General features: G+C 37.9%; 1 protein-coding gene across 2 annotated transcripts in view; it reads left to right on the plus strand.

Annotated features, from left to right (window-relative positions):
- Nucleotides 1-23,018, plus strand: part of LOC133533333 (protein enabled-like) — a 101,072-nt gene that overhangs the window by 29,082 nt on the left and 48,972 nt on the right. The window contains exon 1 of one of the 2 annotated variants that reach the window (XM_061872299.1): nt 7-81. The exons of the other annotated variant lie outside the window; for it this stretch is intronic. The gene's annotated coding sequence lies outside the window, so the exon portion shown is untranslated. Of the gene's footprint in view, nt 1-6; nt 82-23,018 lie in introns of those variants that run through there. 2 annotated transcript variants of the gene reach the window in all.

The following is a 23,018-nucleotide window of genomic DNA, read 5'->3' on the forward strand; positions in this document are numbered from 1 at the left end:
CAGTCGCTCGCGGGGCGCGCGCGCAGCCAGACGCGATCCATGATCTATGGATCATTGATCTCGTATCCAGAATTCAAAAAAGTAAATTGACCGTTGAGTGTTGAAAGGCGTGGCATAAGAATATACTTAGGCAAAAAACTTGGCTATTCAATCACTTTGTTCAAAATACAATGAAATATATATATGTATTGTCTATTCCTGTTGAAACATCGTGCAAATAAATTAATAGTGGATAGGATTAATCAGTTCTTAAGGAAAGAAACCTGCATTGGGCCAGCGTGAGGACTATAGCCCAAGCTCTCACGTATGAGAGGAGGCCTGTGCCCAGCAGTGGGACGTACATATTTAGGCTGAATTATTATTATTAAGGAAGAAAATGTCATATTACAAATTTCCAATGAAAGTTAACTTTGCACCCATTTAAACAACAAAGCGAGGGATTCCATATTTGACATGATGGCAGCCACACTTTGTGATTGTAAATGTCATGCTGAGAAAGCTTGGTCCGGCGCTACTTTTTTTTTAAAGTTACTCTTAAGAGGCTTCATATCTTTTTAATCATATTTTTACACATAAAAAAACATACAGCTGTCAGTTTCCTCTTCTCAATTCTGGATATCTGTATATAGTGATCAGTATAGTGCAGTGTTAACTATTGTTATTGTTTTAGAATCGACAGTGCATTGTCTGTGACGTGATTATGCGTGTATTGTTTATGGTATCGATGGGTAGATCGCCAATTTGAGCCCTACGGTAGCACTTAGTATGTGCTGAAAACATGTACAGAATTCCAACTCTTATTACGAACTTCCGACCGTCTGACGACCGGTCTGGCCTAGTGGGTAGTGACCCTGCCTATGAAGCCGATGGTCCCGGGTTCAAATCCTGGTAAGGGCATTTATTCGTGTGATGAGCATGGATATTTGTTCCTGAGTCATGGGTGTTTTCTATGTATTTAAGTATTTATAAATATTTATATATTATATATATCGTTGTCTAAGTACCCTCAACACAAGCCTTATTGAGCTTACTGTGGGACTTAGTCAATTTGTAACCATGTCCTATAATATTTATTTATTTATTTATTTATTTATAACTTCAAACGCGAAGAGGTTCTTTAAAAACCGGTTGATATGTTTTTTTTTATAAAAATAATATTATTTATTTATATCAAATTTAAAATTAGCAACGGAACAATATTATTTCAATTTAAACTTGGTATGTTATAAGAATACTATTATGTATGACTAATCCCGGAAACTTAATTGAATAACATATATTAATTTCGGACAAAAAGAAAAAATAATGCATTTAAGGGTTAATGTAACATTCTACATTCCCTCAATAATTCTTTATAGTTCTTTATAGTGCAATTAACACTTGAGATCAACTTTATCATAGATCATTCTACATACTTAGATCACGTACTAGGTATTCTACAACTGCAATTCTCGTTATCTCATAACAGTTTTATATTTATAACGTGATACCACTTGCGTGTTTAATGTATCTTGCTCTAACGTGTTACAAACATAACAATCGCTTTTGTTCGTCGCGATTCACCTAACAACTCAATTTGTTGAGTATTTTCTAGATATGAGCGAGGTAGCTAAGTTGTGCGAGGTTGCGATCCCCCATTAGCGTCAACGCCCTCTTTTGGGAACCCCTAATTTTTCTGAAGCTGTGTTAGAGTTACAATAGAAAAAACCAGACAAGGGCGAGTCGGACTCGCCTAACGAGAGTTCCGTACAAATTTAACTTATTTAATTTGTACGGAACCCTTATGGGATCACTTTGTTGTCCGTCTGTGTCGCCCTTTTTCTCAGGAACCCGTGGAGGTATCAAGCTGGAATTTATATCAATACTTAGATCTACTGTCCCTTGAAGCTGTGAAAAAATCAAACTTATAAGCCAACACAATCAAAAGATACAGCCGTTTATGCCGCAAATCTCCGCAAATTTTCGACACTCGCAAGGGAATCGAAACCTACAGGGTACTTCCCGTGAAATCAGAGTCTTGAAATTTGGTAAGAAGCAACGTCTTATAGGACAGATAAAGGAAAAATTGCGAAAACCGTAAATTTTTAGTTACATCATATAATGATATATACCTACAGGTTTGTACGGAACCCTCGGTGCGCGAGTCCGACTCGCATTTGGCCGGTTTTTTTTCCTTTTGAGTTTTACTCTTAGTAAACTGTAGTTCATTCAGACAAGGTTTACGATAGATATGACGTTCAAAAGGTTAAGAACAAAATTACAAACAAACTAATACGAATTATATTCTTATTTAATGCTATTGGCCAAGAACTACATGTACAGTAGCCATGAGATATATCGGAGCGGCCAAGGTGTTCACAAATATCTGAACACGCCTCTATTGTCAAAGCTCTAGAGTGCGTGTTCACATATTTTTGAGCACTTTGACCGCTCCTTTATATCTGATGGCGGCTGTACAACGAATCAAAGTCGTGAATCGTGATTCTCGTGATCGCTACCATCATTCATTAAAATCATTCACCATCAAGAAGCGGCCCAGTTCTAATTATTTTCTCAACCTTGTCTACTTATTAAACAAAATATTACATTCAATTTTAAACCATGTGTCCAAACAGCAAGGTTGATATTTACTATTATTAACTAAAACAGCATAGGAGGTTATGAAATACCAATTTAATTGTTGGAAGAAAAGCAGCACATTATTACAATTGCTTTCAGAGTCGAGTATAAAGAAAAAATAGTATAAATCGCTCCAGAGTACCTATAATCATATTTAGTAACTTTATTAAAAACAATGCAGGTAGGCAGTAGATGTTACTTACATTATCTTTTCCGGTTATAGGTTATATAACTACAACACCAGAGTCAGAATTATTGCTTTGAACTCAGCAGAGCAGTTTGCTGACGACATTAAAATTTTTGTAATAAAATATGAAAGAAAAAATTTATTGCCTTTGTTTGAGGCGAAAGGAACCACCGCTCGCGCCGCTTGGCTCCGAGCCACACTATCAAAATGTATAGAGTTGAATGAATCTGTTCTGGACGACAGCGGCGGCCGCTTGCCGCGCCGCCCGCTGCTCCGCTCGCCGCGCCGCGCGTCTTTTGTGTCCAATCCGCGGCTTAGAGACAAGAGACACGTAAGCGTATCGTAATACGCGCGTAGAACGATAGCCCTACGAGCACGTACAAGTTCAAATAAATCCGCACACGAAGCGTCTGTCGTCTATGTCTCTCGTCATTGCGACAGGCGTAGCGTAATACAGGCGTAAAAAACAAAGCTACTGACATAATCACACAATAAAAGATCTTCATCTAACGGGAAGTAAGGTCGTCGATACATCCACCGAAGACATCTGACGCCAGTCACGCCATGATTTCACTTATAACACGATTACGCTTAGGCGACGCTTGGTGCCCAGAACACTACGCGTCTCGTTTTTCGATACGCTTACGCGACGCTTATGCGACGCCTACGCTTACGCTCCGTGTGCTTAGGGCCTTACTCTTGCAGGAGGCGTTGAATTTCCCCATTATTACTTTATCATCATCATCCCTTCATCATCAACCCTTTGACTGCCCAAGATGTAGTAATAAATATCAACCGTCAATGTTCAAGATAACGCGTCGCACACGAACGAAACGAAAAAATACACTTGTTCGCTTAATCGTTCGACTCATTATCTCGTAGTAGGAACTCGGCCCGGAATTGAGCCACTGTATAATTACGTCCAAAAGTGCTATGCAATTATATTCGTTCTCATAGAAACAGACCCTTATTGTTCTTTTGATGGAATGCGGTAATTTTCATCACTAGGGTTCATGGTTTGACTTTAAAAAAGGGAAATGGTCGACTAAATATAACATACTGAATTTCCTTCCTATGGTGTGGGCAATATCTATTAATAGTGACGAAATTTTCCTTTAGATAGGTACTTTTTATTAGATTAATAGTAGGTACCTCCTATGCTGTTTTAGTTAATAATAGTAAATATCAACCTTGCTGTTTACTGTTATAATATAGTCTGGAACACCAATTTGTCAGTGGAAAAAGACGGCTGAGAAATGTGATGGATCTTTAATAAACATGTCCCTCGCCTTTTTCTACTGATATATAGGTTTTCCAGACAAATTTTTCAGTCCAACGTCTTCTGGAAAATTAGTTACTACGTTATATACAACAATCAACTGTAGAAAAGCTAGTGTTTCAAACGTTTCACCTTTTTCTTTGCACACTTTTTTACTGAGCCCCAAACAGTTGCATAACTGATAGCTTCAAAAGCGTTTCGTTATTGCAATATGAATGCCAAAGAGGAACTAGTCCTCTACAGGGCTGAATCGCCCGTAACTGGGTCGCGGCTTGAAACTGTCTCAAACAACGCTAATTAGCTCAGGCTTTCTGTTGCATTTCTGTCCATTGCGAAAAGTTGCAGGCTGTGCGGTGGCCTATATATTCATGTATACCAGGGGTGGCCAACTTGATTAGACCCAAGATCTCCTATTTACTAACGAAACCCTGTGCGATCTACCAATTACATACATTTTGAAACCTTAAATGAAACTGGTCTACGTATTTATATTTTTGCCTTGCCACGATCGACTGGACTTAACAATCGCGATCGACCGGTCGATCGCGATCGACCTGTTGGCCACCCCTGATGTATACGAATGTATTCCTCAACTTCATTACAAAAAAAAAAGAAAACCGACTTAAAAAAGAATAAAATACAATAATATCCTATTTAAGTATATGCGGTACCATTGAAAAAAAAGCCGTTCGAAAGCAGTGTAAAAAGAAGCATTTTATAAAATCATTGGCAGCTCCACTACCCGTTTCACACGATATGGAATTGATTTTATGACCTAGCCTAACCGCGCGTGAGGTGACCGGATGCTGCTGGCTCCCGGCACAGACAAATCCATTAAATTCCTATCCCATACTCATAATAGGTTTCAAGCTTGTTTTTATGTATTCTGTACAAGATATGTGTAGTGTTGCATTGCAAGAGAGATATGTGTAGTGGACTCGAAATTAGCTCCCTCCCACAACACCAGAATATCAAGGAACTATAAAATTGCATACAATATTCGATACATTGGTGTATTTGGTCGATGGAATGTACTCTACAGGATGATTCATGAGACGTGAGCAGGACTAAGCCTACACAATTAGTTTTTTTTTTAATACCACGACGGTGGCAAACAAGCATACGGCCCGCCTGATGGTAAGCAGTCACCGCAGCCTATGGACGTCTGCAACTCCAGAGGTGTTACATGCGCGCTTTAAAAACCTGATGAATCGTTCACATATTACATATTTAAGTAAAACAATCACGCTTTTTTCTGTTATCTAACTTTTTTTAATGACAAATTTGATTATCTACAATCATGGACACCCTATAACACTTAATTAACAAAGATAAAACCTCTTTAACCGTTATGACAGGAGTTAGATTATGAAGAAAATAAAATGTCACACTTGAGTGAGATACGATTTTTCAAAAGTAACCAGACTCCGATAACATTCAATTTGTCATTTGTTATGGATGAAACAAAGAGGGTGACCATAAATGTCGCACTTAAAATAAATAAATAAATTTTGAGCAGTAAAAATTAAATTAACGTTAATCTCACAAATACTGGTACGAAACAGTTGCTTATAACTTACTGAATCACCTGTATAGTTAGCAATGCAGCAAGCTAAATGAGGCTTTAACATAAAGTACTTTATTTTCGTAAATCCACCCAAAGGGAATGACAAACCGAATCGCACACGTACAGACTGCAGAACCGTGAACACTAGTTAATAATCACAATTTTAATACTTGTGTGCGCGATGTTACTTTGCATTGTTTCCATTGCTAATAATTGACGTCGCTTTTGAGCCAAATACCCATCCGGGACGAAACGGAGCGTTGCATTTTTGACCGAATATCTAAACAAGTACCAAAAGAAACACACTTGACTGGCCATTGGTAGACTTTACCTTGTTGGAATAAGGTTCAAGATCAGATAACTGTGCTAAAGATGGTAGGAATGTGTTTGTATGAGAAGTGTCTTTATTTTGCAAGACGTAGCGTATACATTGCTGACATACGAGCTGGAAATACTCCTGAGTAGAGTCAATACCTGGGTGACACATTTTTCTCTAGAGTAAAATAAAACTATGAATTGTGTATATCCACTCACTTGCTTTTGGTAACTGTAGTTACCTGCTGTCACCCTTATTTTATTATAATAATAGAAGTCACTTAAAAATATGAAGCATGTGAGTGGATAGTGAACTATATTGTCTCGATTTTAACGTAAATACTTCTTTTAAAACTTTATTGTAGATGCTTTTGAATGTAAATTTAAAAAAATTGTTGGAATATATTAAAGGATGCTTATTACGAGGAATTTCGTGCAGTTACCGGCCTGTTCCTGTTTATCTGTAAAATTGTTATGGTAGCACTGTTAGATAATTATGGCGCGTTTTATCTACTCCACTACTATTTATGCTGACAAAATAAAAAATAAAAATAAATATTATGGGAAAATCTTACACAAATCGACACAGTCCTAAAGCAAGCTCAATGAGGTTTGTGTTGTGGGTACTAGGATATATAAAATAGATATATATAGAGATAGCTACTTAAATACGTAGAAAATATCCATAACTCAGGAGCAAATATCTGTGATAAATACACAAATAAATGCCCTTACCAGGATTCAAACCCGGGACATCCTGTTTCGTAGGCAGGGTCCCTGCCGACCAGACTAAAGCTACGCTGACTATATTGGAACTTGAAATCGTACTTTGCCCTTGGAAAAATAAGTATCGTCTGTATTTTGAATTTCGACACCATGGAGACGGACTGTAAGTTTAGGTAAACAAACTTAAATATGTACAGTCAACCAATTTGAATCCTAGGCCACTATAGAACCTTGTCGCTTTAACTACTCTATACATGACATGCATTACTCAATAAGCACTGTCGTAGAAATCATTATGACATGGTTCTATAGTGGCCTAGGAATCAAATTGGTTGACCGTACTTTAGTTTTATTGATTAGTAACAGATGTCAAGATATTGTAATATATATATTGGGTATGACGCCTATAGGTAGTTAGCGGTGTAATTTCATGTCATGACACATATCAAAGATACATTGATTGAATGAGATGCGTAAAATCTAAGACAATTACGGGCTTCGAATTTGACAGGTAAACGAGATGGCGTTGTACAGCTCATACATTTTGCGGTGACTCTGATTGTTAAAAGCGCGTATTGTATGTGTATTAATATATTCAATAAAATACCAGCTGAAATAAAGATATTGCCTATTAATGAATTCAAAAAGACCTTGTATAAAATACTAATTGACAATTGTTTTTACAGTATAAACGAATTTTTATTGCATACGTTTTAAATGTTAATTGGGTGAATCAACTTTTTTTGTTTTGTTATCCTGTCCTGTTGTCCAAGGGACAACAGTGGCACAGTTTGTTTGAAGAGACGTTGTATGCCGTTCTATTAACATGCTTAGTAGGGGGCCCATTATGGACATTGGTTATAACGACCACAAAAACGCAAGTTTAATTCATTTAAGTACCATAAAATCAGTATTTCAATGAACTTTTGTCCCCTGTAGGGCTAAGATGGTCGGCTCTTTATCATTTGTCACCATACCTGTCACGTTCTAACAAGTATGTAAGCGCGAAAGTGACGGGCATAGTGACAAGTGATATAAATGGAACCATGATACCGCCGCTGAACAACTAATCGTAACCATGGCAACGAGTGACGCTAAAAAGTTGATTCTCCCAATTGATATCTGAAAATCTTTTATAATTATTTCATCCTATTTATATATTTTTTGTAATAAACGATTTCATTAATTAATTAATTCATTCATTCATTCAAAAGTTGACGTTTGACAATTCAGTGTCCGCAAAACATATGACACAGTACAGCGCCATCTATTTTGGATGTCAAAATAAGGAGGACGTTCTTTTCTTGGACTTTAATTCTCTTACAATCAATTCTCTTTGATCGTATACAAAGAACATTTGTAGTAATGAGTTGAATATTCTTTTAATTGTCTTGTTTATCACGCTTTATTTTTGTCTGCTATCAAGCAAACAAAAAAAGTCGAGTCGAAAAAGTATTAATTGTATGTCTTTTTAACTGTTTACTATAATATATTTCGGCGGCCGATCGTAAGATCAGGCAGATAGGGTTATTCCTAGGCATATCGAAAAAAATCTTTATCTCGTTGCCTGAGTCGACGAAGGCTCCTATTTCTAGACAGTTTGCCCTTCGGGTATCTGAAGTAACCTAACGAACCTGTCCTATTAATCTATTTTATTAATTCTTTTTATATATTTTGTTACAATAACAATATATAACTAGCTTAAATCTAAAATGGCCCTTGATGCATCGTACCAAGGATGCTGGCGGCATCAGCATACTCGTTGTATCGCAATACTGATACGTTGTGGAACGAAGCCGCCAGCTCTTCGGTCACCAGTTACGTTAACCAGACGCTTCGCGATATCTGCAAAAACTTATCTTTCTATTGATTTAATGTGGCTACCGTCAAAATATTACACAGGAACATAACGATCTTCCTAATCTTACGATGGATCGCCGACATATGCATCACAAAAATTTAAATTTAAATATCATCTCATACAAAAAGCTCAAGGATCCTTAACAGTATTTGGAGAAAAAAACAAGACAACGAATTAATTTTGACCCAAAAAATTGAAGTTACGAATATACAATGTATAAGACATCTTGCTGAAACTATTATCTTTTTAGACGAAGTATTTCTCATGCAACTAGAAGAATTCACTGACCTATTTCGCGCAGAATACTTTATGTACATATTAAACCGTGGAGTGCAGTAAGTTTCCGTCTAGCTCGTGGAGTTTTCCGTTCAAACTTTATCCTTGTTTCATTCTAATGTTCAACACCACGAGCGAGTCGAGTTATAAAACCACTAGTTTAAGGACGCTCTTAGAATGCGCAAATTTAATAGGCGGTTTAAAAAAAAAAGTTTTATTTTCAGGCATCACGTACATTAGTGCACCCATAAATAAATAAATATTATAGGGCATTATTACACAAATTGTCTAAGTCCCACAGTAAGCTCAATAAGGCTTGTGTTGAGGGTACTTAGACAACGATATATATAATATGTATGTATATAAATACTTAAATACATAGAAAACACCCATGTCTCAGGAACAAATATCCATGCTCATCACACGAATAAATGCCCTTACCAGGATTAGAACCCGGGACCTTCGGCTTCATAGGCAAGGTCACTACCCAAGTACCCACTAGGCCAGACCGGTCGTCAACATATCACACTAAAGAGAATTGCTTAAAACTAATATAAAAGTAAAATAATAAATTATTACTATTTTTTGTTCCCGTTTTCATACACTGAGAGCCATTGCCTAAACATATTACAAGTAATGTTGCGGTACACCGACATGAGGATGTTTTGACATTGCTCCCGCTCCGGTGTAGGTACATATGATTTAATATGTGACATTATCTATGAAAAGGGACCTTATTGTCGGTGGCGCTTACGCTTGCCATTAGCAACGTGCTCCCATATTATAAACAACGCCGCGCTACGCAGTGCGGCGTAAAAGCAATCGACACTAAGGTCCGTTTTCATAGATAATGTCACAAATCTAGTTTGAGTAGCTCTTAGATACGCAATATACAAATACTTAAATACATAGAAAACATCAATGCCGCAGGAACAAATATCTGTGCTCATCACACTAATAAATGCCCTTACCGGGATTCGAACCCAGGACTATCGGCTTCATAGGCAGGGTCACTACCTAGACAAATTGCGTCTGGGCAGAGATGCTGGTTTAGTTGCAGTAACAAATGGGTGATGTTACTATAAATTAATAAATTTCCTTGATAAATTGCGTTGCTGTTGTCGCCGTATTGCTGTCGTCGTTAGAATGTTCTATCACTCACTCATTTTATTACCTCAGGACGATCGAGAGTGACTTCGCCTAACGCCGAATGTAGCCTTTACGGTTCTATAGAGCACGTCATACTGGTACGCTTGAGAACTCGACTAGCCCCTCGCGTAACCAATAAGAACACGCGGTGGAACTGGGTAACTTTCTACGACTACCTTCCTTAATTTTTTTAACTGTCGCGCCAATTCGAAACTTCGAAATGGAACGTGACATTTTTCATCTGAAAATATAGAGCGTATTACTTTTTTAATATATTTTACAGATAAGTACCTGGTTTTATTACATTTAGCTTGTGGTTACTTTAGAAATTACACATCCTATATAATATTACAAATCTGAAAATGGATTGTTTGGATTGGTACCTCCATTAAGTAAAAACGGCTTAACAGATATGAAAATTGGCACACAAATAGTTTATAACACGGAAAAGATATTTGATTTTTTTTTATGGTAGAGGAGGCAAACGAGCAGACGGATCACCTGATGATAAGCGGTTACCGCCGTCCATGGACACCTGCAACACCAGAGGGGTTGTAAGTGCGTTGCCGGCCTTTAAGATGGGGGTACGCTCTTTTCTTGAAGGTTTGAAGGTTGATGTTTTTGTCACGAAATTAATACCACAAAAGGGTGCAATACGAGTTCTAAGAGGGAGGGGTGGGGTTTAACTACTTATACATAGCAAGAGGCTAATATTTAGCTATTTTAGATAGATAGTCAAAAATACATGTTTTGTCTAGTTCGGTATTATTTACACATTAAAAACGACTATATCGGTCGCTAATATAACTTCGCCTGCTGGCTCAATTTAATCACGAAATACAATTATTATGTTATAAAAATAAAAACCACTCGAATGAAGTGTATAATATAACACAAATATAATGTTTATTTCAATTAAACACCTATCACAAAGCAGTAAAGTCTATATTCTCCTGCCATACCCATATAGCACATATTTGATTAGATTGTTAGTAAATAACTCCTCTGCCCGATAGCAATGCTTCCTCTATTACGGCATATGTATTTACTATGTACAATAACTCATTAGTAACTGAATGAGGTCAATTTGATAATATTCTGTGGTTTGTAATTATGTATGTAGGTATATACTTTATTGTACATAGAAATAAAAACACGAGAAACACAGTTACAGAGTAAATGGAATACAACAAAGGCGAACTTAACCCTGTATGGGATCTCTTCAAAAACAAAAGTGGCGCCGAATTTTAAAATTTAACACATATTAGTGAAATAATAAGGATCAAAGTCAAATGGCGTTCTATAAGTTTTAAGCATGTGTCGATAGATGGCAGTAAATTTACTGTAGATACAAAAAATTTCTTTGTCAATCCATCTCTATTTCAAATTCTCTTTGGAAGCGACGAAAGAGCTTGTAGACGGTCTTACCCGATATACCATTCTCCACGTTGACCTTGGTCGGTTATGTATTTAATGTCTACTATGTTTTGACCTTGTGAGTCGTGACTTGGCCGATTTATTTCATTGAAATGATAACCTCTGAACTTGATCACCCCAAAGTTGCTATAATCAATATCGTTTGTTCAACGTTGAGACCTTGAATGTCATAATCATAACATTTCTGATAATACGTAAACTTAAATTCTTATTATGACATATTATTGGAATAATGTGAATGCAGTTATTTCTATTTGGCAATGTTATCATTAATGCCATATTTCTATGAAAATGTGATGTTTATAATATAATGACAACCCATACTTTTTTCTGTTCAAGTCGGTGCAACAACGGTGTCAAAGCAACTTAATTGACCTGTCTGACAACCCTTCTCTAAAGTCGCCAGGCAAAGATCGATTTTGTCTTTACCACCATCTAAATCACTTCTGTCACCTCCCAACACCAGTCACGGCGGACGGTCACGAATCCATCTTATCTGCGTCTCCGACCCTCCGTGGGAAGCGATCTTGTACCGTTTAACATTGTTTGTCCCGTGTACCCACGCGATGGTACCTACCGAGAAAGTAGCAGAATAAAGATTGCGAGTATCAATGACATGGTTTCTAGGATCAATAATTTTTGTAATGCTACTGCTTAAGTGTGAACCCTCCGTGGGAAGCAACCTTGTACCGTTTTGACAATGTTTGTCCTGTACCCACGCGGTGTCGAGAAAGTAGCATCTAATTTTGAAGATGAGCGAAATAATTTCGCCGAAATTTGCTAATTTATCATTATCAATGACAATCCACAATTTTGTAATCCTCCTACTTAATTGTGAAAGTTAAATGTTTTATCTCCTTCACGTGAAACGCCTAAACGGATTTTGATGAAATTTGGCACAGTGATATTTTATAATGTAGAAAACAACAATACATTATACTTTATTTCCGGGATTGATGTTCTAAGAGCGTGCTACTGTGGTTGGGGTTGCTGTTTAACATTGGTCGCAGTGGGCAAAGCAATTTTCTTATAAAATTGGCGGCAGATATTGTGAAGAAGTTCAAAACACTCGAAAAAGTCGAAAATAATGCGTCCCAGGTGTCTTCTATGTGCCCTTGCTTGCGTGTTGGCTATCTGGACTTCGTGGCATTGGTCGTTTTGTCCCCCGTGAAGTGTCGTTCGTCCTCTTAGGAGAGCGCGCATCTAGTTTGGAAACCTAATCTCTTAAAAGTTCTGAACAATAACAGTAATTTACAAAATCTGGGCTACAGTTTCGACTTTCACGGATGAAATTTGTAGGTGTTGGCCATTGTGTGGCTTAATCCGAAGTCCAATAAGGCTCGAGCATGCAAAACTTCTTCCTACACAATCTAAATTTGGTTGTTATTGCGGCAAACTGGAACGAATACAAAAGGAGTAGGTATACTAAAAATATATTATAATTTGTAAATAAAGTTTGTGTAATTTCTAAAGAGTTTATACGTCTTGATAAAAATGGATCGAGATTTTTTGGTAGTAGGTACTTATCCGTAAGTATTTCGATGCGTATACATCACGGCTCCCTACGTAGATACGCGTACGTGCAAATGTTGCTTGTAATGTTTGGAATTATATCCATTATATGGCTTACGTGCCTGTAATGTGTAGGGCGCGCAATCCAAGCGATGTGACAGTTGATATATAACTTCATATTGTTACCGACGTGTGGGGTACACGCAAGCATCTGACACATCACTTTACCAAAACGAGATTTATGTATCCCGGTATTCGAAGCAGTTTTGGGTTGGTTAATTAAATATTCATCTGACAATGGCAATTTGCCGTACAGTGCTGGCCCAACACGTAGATATTGATCCTTCGTTGCTTACCGATCCAGCAATGAACAAGATTTTTTTTTATTGTCAAATTGGTAAATTGGTGCATGGAAATAAACTCAGATTGCAACTGCTCTAATACTCTGTTATGGCCTCCATTTTCATTTCGATACTTCGCTGTTACACCGTTAATTTGTTTACACTTGTTTGAACAAAGCCGCTCGTAAAGTTTGTCTACGTTTCTGTTTGCTGTTGGAAAAGCTGCTTGGCGAGAGCAATTATCAAGAAATTATTGATTATACTTATTTTCGTTTATTATTGTTGCTCGTTCTAACAATGTAATTAGTTTTCCGCCTACACTTTGTTTACGTTCAATGTTATGTTCAACATTGACGGATTCCTTGGTTTGCAGGGTTAAATATGGCCAGATCAGATGTTGTTACTGCTCTCAAGCTGCGTTCCGGACACATTCCACTTAATAGTTTTGGATTTATAATGGGTAAGAACCAGTCACCAAACTGTACCGAATGTGAAGTGAAAGAAGATGTGTTCCATATCTTGGTGGAATGTGTTCGAAACGAGGCTGAGAGGATAAACTTCATGCAAAAATACAATTGTAATTTATATAATATAGGTGAAGTTAATTTAATTTTAGCCTACCCGCAATCAAAACAGCACGGCTAGCACATGACGGGCGCGACAGTCGACAGGCGAGAAAATGCCGCGACATAGAGCTTTCTCGCGAATCGGTAGCATAAGACGCGCGCGACAACCCGCTGTCTCGCGGACAAATGTCAAAGCGACATAATTTTGTCGTTTGACAGTTCCACGCGGGATACTCTCGAAACTCGTAGCACAAGTGCACTATGGGAGAGAAAATATCCCGCGTTTCAACGTCAAAAGGAGAGAAACTGTCTTCGAGGCTAGAGGGTCGCGAGAAGCATATTTTGTCGAAGTTTTGTTGACTTTGGTCCTAAAAGAAAGTTAATTTTCTATATTTTGTATTTATTTCATACTACAGCAATAATCTGAGTAATTTTAATATGAATCCTGAGTTTTATGATGTGTCCGTTAGCTAGGTAGGTAAGGTGTAGGTACGTGGTATTGCTTTATAACATACCTATTAAGATACCTATATCTATATATCATGCCGGTAATAACAAAATGATTGTATTTTTTCACATTTACTTGTTTGTTCTCTTAAGTTAAATGAAAACCCGACAGAAAAATTAAAAGCCTAAGATTGTGCCACCACATCAACAAAGCAAACAGTTTGATGGCGAATTGACTGGAGGGTGATTAATAGAAATTACTTTGTGGAAATCCGTATTAATTGATACAAAAATATTACTTCGCTATCCACGAAATAATTAAGTGCTAGTCAATCAGTGCTAACTCGTTACACTTACACGCGTATTTTTACAGTCAATGCATGCAACCTACCACCTAAAAAATATATATACGCAAATAGTTAAATAAACCACCACCTAAGTACAAAAACTCGTCACGTGCTTCAATTGATTGTGGGATATAAACCGCGGTCTTGGGGTTTAATTATAGGTATATCCGGGTACTAATGATTTATAATATGTGTACAAAAACGCACCACCTAGAGAGGATGGGAGAGGATCGTGCTATGAGAAGAGTGTATGTGGGGCACCCGGGTGGAAAACGTCCGCTGGGCGTCCCAGATACCGCTGGAGTGACGAAGTCCTAAAAGACCTTTTCGCCCTCGGAATACCCTACTGGCGTAAAGTGGCGCAGGATAGGGCAGAGTGGCGCTCTCTTGCGTCAGAGGCCAAGATCTTGTTTGGGTCACTGAGCGAGTGAAGTAGTAGTAGTAGTACAAAAACGCAATGTATTTTAAAACTTTGGAGAAAGCCTTCAGATTGGGTAAGGTAACCTACACCTACTGTACTTAGGTACCTATTACTTACCCTAAGTAGGTGTCTAAGTACACTTTTGTTACTATATGCATTATGCATTATTTTATTATACGCAGATAATAAAATAATGCAAAATAATGAATCTGGCAGCCCAACTCAACCTCCACCTTACAAAAGGCCACGGCCGTAATACGAGTATTCTGTAGTTACCACCCTAATGTACGATTCCCACCGACTGGCTGGACTCAGGCCGCACCGGAGCGCATTTTTAATGTGCCTATATATTATATATCGCAGAAGCGATAGAATCCGTCCGGAGGCGTCTCCGCGTCCGCGAGCAGCCGACCGGCTTGCGGCCACATAAATGAGAAATGCGATCCGACTCCGCCCGTTCGGTGGGAGTCGTAGTAGTCGTACTTAAATCTAAATATCTAAAAGAGGTCAGAGTAAATAAAATAACTAAATGTTTTTTTGTATTTGCAATATGAGAAAACTTAAAAAACTAACGCTGCATCGCTAAAATACAAAACACGCAAAAATAACTCATTGTTTTTAACATTCGAGTGTGGAGTAGGTTCCCAACATGAGCCCTTCTATGTCCTCCGTGGCAGGATGGCTGCACCCAGCAGCAGCATGCTGAGGTATAGGCGCCGTGTTTGATGACAGACTTGTGCATGTCATCAATCTATCTTCAAAGCCAGCGGTGCAGCAACTAGCCAGCCACAAGGAAGATATGTTGGGGATTATCATGAGATCTTCAGTCTTCTTCGTAAAGATGGTAGCTAATTAGCCAACACTTTCGGGTAATCTCAATTATCTTTAAAAAAACACCAATCATTCGTAAGGAGTGGTATTTAATTATTAGGTAGGTAATTATCTTTAGATATAATAATGTACTCCAACTTGTAACGACAAAGCGAATCAAATTATGATTGACACATTGACATTTCCGACTTCAAAATAATATTTGCTATTTCTTTAATCTTAATACTGCGAGAAGGAGACAAAGTTATCGTGACTAGGGACGCTCCGTTTCTAAAGCTGACTATTCATTATTTTTCCGATTATGTTAGTACCGATTCAGTGTTGCCACGAAAGAAAAGTTTGTTCCAAGTATAAATGGCCACACTGGCTAAGTCGCGCGCGGGATGGCTCTCTCGCGTGGAATTCTTTTCTCGATCTGCCAACTTATGCTACCAAAATCGAGAAACTGACAGGTCGAGATAGAAATTTGTCACACGCGACTGTTGTTTCTCGCGGCGCGAGTTATCCCGCGTGTAATCATGTGCTAGCCGTGCTGGCGAAGAAGCTATATGAGATTGTTAACCTAGGTATTAAGCGTAGATAATTATTAATAAGAGTTGATTTGTTTTGCTATGTCACAATAAGGGTGACATTTTCAATTGTGAAAAAACCCTTTTTTCAATAAAGATTTAAAAAAAAAAAAAAATTGATTTAGTTAAGTTGTATTTGGGTATTTCCGAATGTCGGAAACCGTCGGATAATTCCGAAAAGGGACTTACTATAATGAAATTTTTGGTAATTTTCATCTGATTTAGGGAATTATCCGACATACGAAATTACCCTTATACACCTTACATCTAAGCGGGTTGCAAAGTGCTAATTAATACTCGTACAGTCAATTTCACTTTGTATGTAAAAAAAAAGTGGTCTTACTTCCGGTACTTTTTTATATTTTAATTTTAAGCATTGATATTGGGTACTAGAATTTGCATTAAATCTCTTGAGGTGTAAGTGAAATCGTTATTTTTATTTTTCTTATTTTTAATATGAACTTTCAGTCTTGTCTATGGTACTAGCGAATATGGACCGTTGGACATGGACATGGATTGGAACCCTTTTCCCTCTTATAAAAGTATGATATTTTGAAACTAGGCAAGTTTAAAAACCGGGCCATCTGAGACGCAAGTACCTTATAAATAAGAACATCGAGTAGGTACGCTTATGCGTATTAGATTTATATTGAATAAACCATCTGCACAGTGCAGTTGTTGTATCCTTTCCTAGAGTTAGTGAGACGTAACGCGTCGTAATGCGGTTGGTTCGACCACAAACATGATATTGTCTTTGACAGAGACCTACAGGCTTCTCGTTTTCAGCTCGTATTCATTATCTGTTTATATCCTTGAATGACGTTTTGATTCCCACTAGTATAGTCCTACAACTTTGTTAAGTGTATCGACTTTGTCCCTATACGGACACTAGACCTTAATAACAATACCTCCCGCGTCGAATGTCGCGCAGTCACGTAAAATGTTTGTGGTCAGTGTTTGGAACTTTAGCATATTTATTTATAAATGTAACATAAAAATACGGTAATAACATATTATATCGTTTATTTTTTAAATTAAGGCCAATCAAAAGAGACTTGAGGGAACTATCATAGGAACCATCATTCGACGCGAGGGGCGGGGGGGAGGGGTTGGTTAACGAAATGCAGGTCCCGGTTTGCAAAAGATGCAGGTAGGTTCAAGTTCTGTTAGGTCAATTAGGTATGTTATTATTTTATAGTGCTTACACTATCTACCTTATAACTTATATAGATAAAAAAAATCATAAATAGTTGTTAGTAATGTTACATATTTTCCTTGTGGACTCATAATTCATGTCTTAATTGCATGTCCTATCATCATAACTGAGTTTTTTTATATATATATGCAATTACCACTTTAAAAGTAGATTGGACAGATATAATTAAGAATATTGAATAAATGTTCTTCATTTCTTCAAGTTTGGCTACAATATATTGCTAGTATTGGTACACTATGTTGCAATAACAGTTGGTTACGCGCACCATTCGTTATAATGTGGGTAGTCCTGCTCCTGTGTCGAATATCGTCCGGTGAAAGCGGTCATTTGCGCGTTGGCGGGTTGAGAGAGCGGCCGTATTTACTTAACGAAGAGTTCATATTTAGATTTTTTTTTAGATTATAATACAACCTAATATGAGAATTATTTTTATATTTTGTGAATTTACACTTGTCTGTTTATTTCACGCGTTAATAATATTGTTCAGTGACAAATAACCGCTAATTACGTGTTTGTTTTATGGATATAAGATTATAAATGTATTAAATGAAATCACTTGTGCTAACCATACAGTAGTTTCATTGGCGTTCCAAACAGTTTGCATCAAAACAGTCAAATTCCCCTCAGAGTTTCAGTTTATAACAAACGATCTTGGCAACGTAAGTACGATCTTGGAATCCATGGCACGCGTTAAAAATGGCCCTATTCACCGAGGTGTACCTAATCGTACGCGGTCTCGCATCGTTTGCCCGACGATAACTGGTAATAGTCTCAGGATTCCCAGTATTTCTTTCCAACGTCCACCGCGACCAATCTGCTATGGTGTTGGGACTTTTTATGCTTCGACGATGGCACTAGTTTAAAGATAAAAGCGAGATTTGTGTTGTTGAAATTCATTGGCAAAACCTACAGTTATAAAGAAAAGCAGTTCAAGTTGCACTGCAGTCCTGACTTTACTCTTATTTCTTAACTTATGTAGTGCTATGACTGAAATACAATACCTACTTAAATTAAAATCTGTGCGACTTGGCTTGACTTCTTCAGCCACGGTGTAAATGTTTTTGCAAAGATGATTAATGAGCGAAATGGTGACATCCAATGGTGTCATTATTCATCCGGAAAAAATAACGGCTACCCTCGTGTGAGCAAACCAATCACCCCGCCTCAATCACTCGCAATCATGTATCTCTTGGATGATATATCCCGGTAGGAAACTGACTATCAAAAAATACCCTCACTTAGTTGGAATTTTTCCTAAATCAACTGACACACTTACTTGTCTTGCTTAAATCAACTGTTACCAACTTGTCTTATTCTTTACGTTTGAGGGACTTCTTTAACTTTGACCATAACCTTAGTCCCGCATCACCGCGCCAGCCTGCTCGGTCACGAAGCTATGTCACAATAACAACACGCACACTATCACCCACAGCAGAGTTCATACTCCAGCGAGTTCGCTTAAAGAGCTGTTGTTAATCTAGAATTTTTGTAAATCAGTCTGTGTGTCTGGTTTACTTTTAGCCTGATAGTCTTCTTTAACTTTAACCATAACCTTAGTTACGCATCACCGCGCCAGCCTGCTCGGTCACGAAGCTATGTCACAATAACAACACGCACACTATCACCCACAGCAGAGTTCATACTCCAGCGAGTTCGCTTAAAGAGCTGTTGTTAATCTAGAATTTTTGTAAATCAGTCTGTGTGTCTGGTTTACTTTTAGCCTGATAGTCTTCTTTAACTTTAACCATAACCTTAGTTACGCATCACCGCGCCAGCCTGCTCGGTTACGAAGCTATGTCACAATAACAACACGCACACTATCACCCACAGCAGAGTTCATACTCCAGCGAGTTTGCTTAAAGTGCTGTTGTTAATCTAGATTTTTTGTGAATCTGTCGGAGGTGTGTTTGGTTTACTTTTTGCCTGATAGTCTTCTTGAACTTTGACCATAACCTTAGTTACGCATCACCCCACCAGCCTGCTCGGTTACCAAGCTATGTCACAATAACAACACGCACACTGGCACCCACAGCAGAGTTCATACTCCAGCGAGTTTGCTTAAAGTGCTGTTGTTAATCTAGATTTTTTGTGAATCTGTCGGAGGTGTGTTTGGTTTACTTTTTGCCTGATAGTCTTCTTGAACTTTGACCATAACCTTAGTTACGCATCACCCCACCAGCCTGCTCGGTTACCAAGCTATGTCACAATAACAACACGCACACTGGCACCCACAGCAGAGTTCATACTCCAGTTTGCTTAAAGAGCTGTTGTTGATCCAGACTCTTCGTGATTCTATCGAAGGTTTATTTGGTTTGTTTTTGGCTTCATTGATTTTTTAATCCTATCCGAAAGGATATTACCGCCTTTCTATACCTACTTATCCGCTATTTTGTAATTTACGAAGACAAAGCCTAACGCTAGCGTATAACTGTCTCAGTCTGATGCATCAATACTCCATACGTTATTGTGTGCACGCGCGCATCAACGCAAAGGAGCGGGATACTTATTGTATTACACATTTGATATGGTTCGGCATTAAACCTACATCTGTATAGACTATACAGATGTAGGAGCAGAGAAGTTTAGCAGATAAGTGCTTATATGACTACTACTGTATTCTTCTTAGAATTAAATAAATTATATATACTTATCTCGTCGAATGATGGTCCCCATGATAGTTCCTTCAATATTCTTTTGGTTGGGCATTTAAATAAAAAAAGAATTTGACAAATGTGTTTTTACCGTATTTTTATTGCTTAAATATGTATTTATTTTGTAAATATATTCACAATTTAACTATAACATATATCTAAACTTAATCACTAAACTATCTGAACTTAAATATAAATGTAAATTAAATATGTATAGAATAACTACCTACCTACTGACTACTGGGCTGCGACCGCAAAGGTGCCCAATTATTACTTTTCTAAATAAACTGATGTGCTAAACTACCAAAAAAAGTGGCTGTGACATAATCGGACAGACAGACGGACATGACGAATCTATAAGGGTTCCGTTTTTTGCCATTTGGCTACGGAACCCTAAAAATGTGTATAAACATTTTATGCGACACCCATATAAAATGATCTGTCACAAGGACCACAATCGACGCGCGAGGTGTAAAGTATAGCTACTCGTGCAAGTTACTTGAATTTAGTCTAGGTATATTCGCCACCCTATTTCCCTCGACCCCGTCTGACCTTAACACCTCAATGACACCGGTAGTATGCTATTAAGCTAATTTCCGGCAGCTTTCGAAGCGATAAAAAGCTTCATTTTTAATTGCGAAAAGTAGCGCTTTTATTGCGAAATTGGTCTGTAAAGAATTTTTTTTTTCATACTACGTCGGTGGCAAACAACGGCCCGCCTGATGGTAAGCAGTTTCCGTAGCCTATGTACGCATGCAACTCCAGAGGAGTTACATGCGCGTTGCCGACCCTAAACCCCCCTCCCCCTCGTTGAGCTCAAATGTTTAATGTTTCAGCTGTTTCTTAATCGTTAAAAAAATACTTGCGGTGGCCGCGGTTCTGCCCGTGTGGGTTTCGGTCTGTTAGCCCAATTCGAACAATGCTTGTATGACCGATCTGTCAGTGGCAAAAGTGACGTTTATGATACTGACAGATCAGTATCGTATGGGTATGACATCTTACAAGCTTGTTCGTATTGGGCCGTGTATCATATCATACCTATGCCATGCCGCCCGACCTCCAAGGGAGGACCCAAAAAAATAGGATTAAGTTTTTTCCCATTTATAATGTTTATTTTGCAATATTGTTCTAGGACGATAGAATTAAGTATCATTCCATTTTATTAATTTGTTGTTATAAAAATGTTAATATGCAAATAGCAAACCGAAAAACTTTGACCATCATTGCCCAATGAAATAATTAGCTAAATGACAACTCCGAATGTCATCTCGACCAATCATTCACCTCCGTGACTTCACGCTCCAGTGATTCTCAAACTCAACACGTGATTTTTCAGTTAATTACTAGATATCCCTATCTACGTGATTAGACTGATTAGCCATCAATGTTCTCGGATTAATTTCTGCATCGAAAGTCGTCATGGTTCGTTAGTCTTATTTATGCTTTCTTTATCGTCACGCTCTGCTTGTTGGTGTTAATTGTGATTTTATGACGTAACTGTATTTATTCATCGCAAGGGTAGTTATTCCCATAGGAATCTTAAACCAGAAGAAGTGAGATCTCACTGTACATATATTATTTACAGATCTTAGAGTCGTATTAGACTGGTCTACATGAGAAAAGTATTCGGAAATGTTGTGGGTTGTATAGCCAAGTTGTAAGAACAAAAAACAAAGGCCGTGTTTCCATACAATTTGCTACGGATATCAGGCTTCCACCTAATTTCGATGTTTTGTTGACCGTTCATTGTTGAAAAGATTACGCCATATTGCACTGTAACTAAACGGTATTGAGTAGTAATTTCCTTGCAGTCATGGGAATATACCTTTTTTTAACACTTTTTTAATTTATTATAAGGGTAATGCTTTTTGTATCTTAGCCACTACGATGAGAGCATTGTTGTCTTATCAGTCATAATCCTGTTATTATTGTATTATCTTATTATTCTATTACCTGGTTAGTTCTACTTGTAATGAAGTGTGTTCCGTTGTTCTTGTTAATATTTTACTCGTAATTAAAGTGGGTGATAGACGGGCGAGTAAGTTCGCGAACTTATGGCTCGACGACTTTTTTCGCTTGTAAAGTACGCGTCCTTACGGACCGGCCACGACATCGCGCGGCAGCGGCGAGCGGCGACCATAGGTTGGACCGAGACACAGCGATCCGATCTTTTGTTCCCACCTATGGTCGCCGCTGCCGCCGCCGCGCGATGTCGTGCCCGTCGCGCCGGGCCGTTAGGCTGACACACGAGCGAAAAAGGTCGTCGAGCTGTATGTTCGCGAACTTACTCGCACGTCTACCTGGGACTTATAACGTCTATGAGTTACTTTTATTTTATTTTTTTATTAATCTTGTATCTAAGATGCCGCCAAATTTAGCGTATTGTCCATTCCATTTTTATATAATGTGCATTACAAAAACTAAAATGCAACAGATCACTCCTGATATCGTCACATACACAAAATTATTCTAATAACAAATGTTGAAACCACCAGCATATTGCAAAAAAGCTTAGGTATTGATTCTTAGTATGGAATAATAATAATGTTGTAGGTATGCTTTTTTACCTTATAGTAAAGCGTTACATAAGCTTCAAACACGTACGCCCTCTCGAACCTCTGCACAATGTCATAGGTACACCCTACACGTGCAAAAAACGCGAATTTCCTAAGCGCCGGTTTCCGACATCCACTCGTGCGCA

The sequence above is a fragment of the Cydia pomonella genome, unplaced genomic scaffold (genome assembly GCF_033807575.1).
Source record: "Cydia pomonella isolate Wapato2018A unplaced genomic scaffold, ilCydPomo1 PGA_scaffold_156, whole genome shotgun sequence".
Taxonomy (NCBI): domain Eukaryota; kingdom Metazoa; phylum Arthropoda; class Insecta; order Lepidoptera; family Tortricidae; genus Cydia; species Cydia pomonella.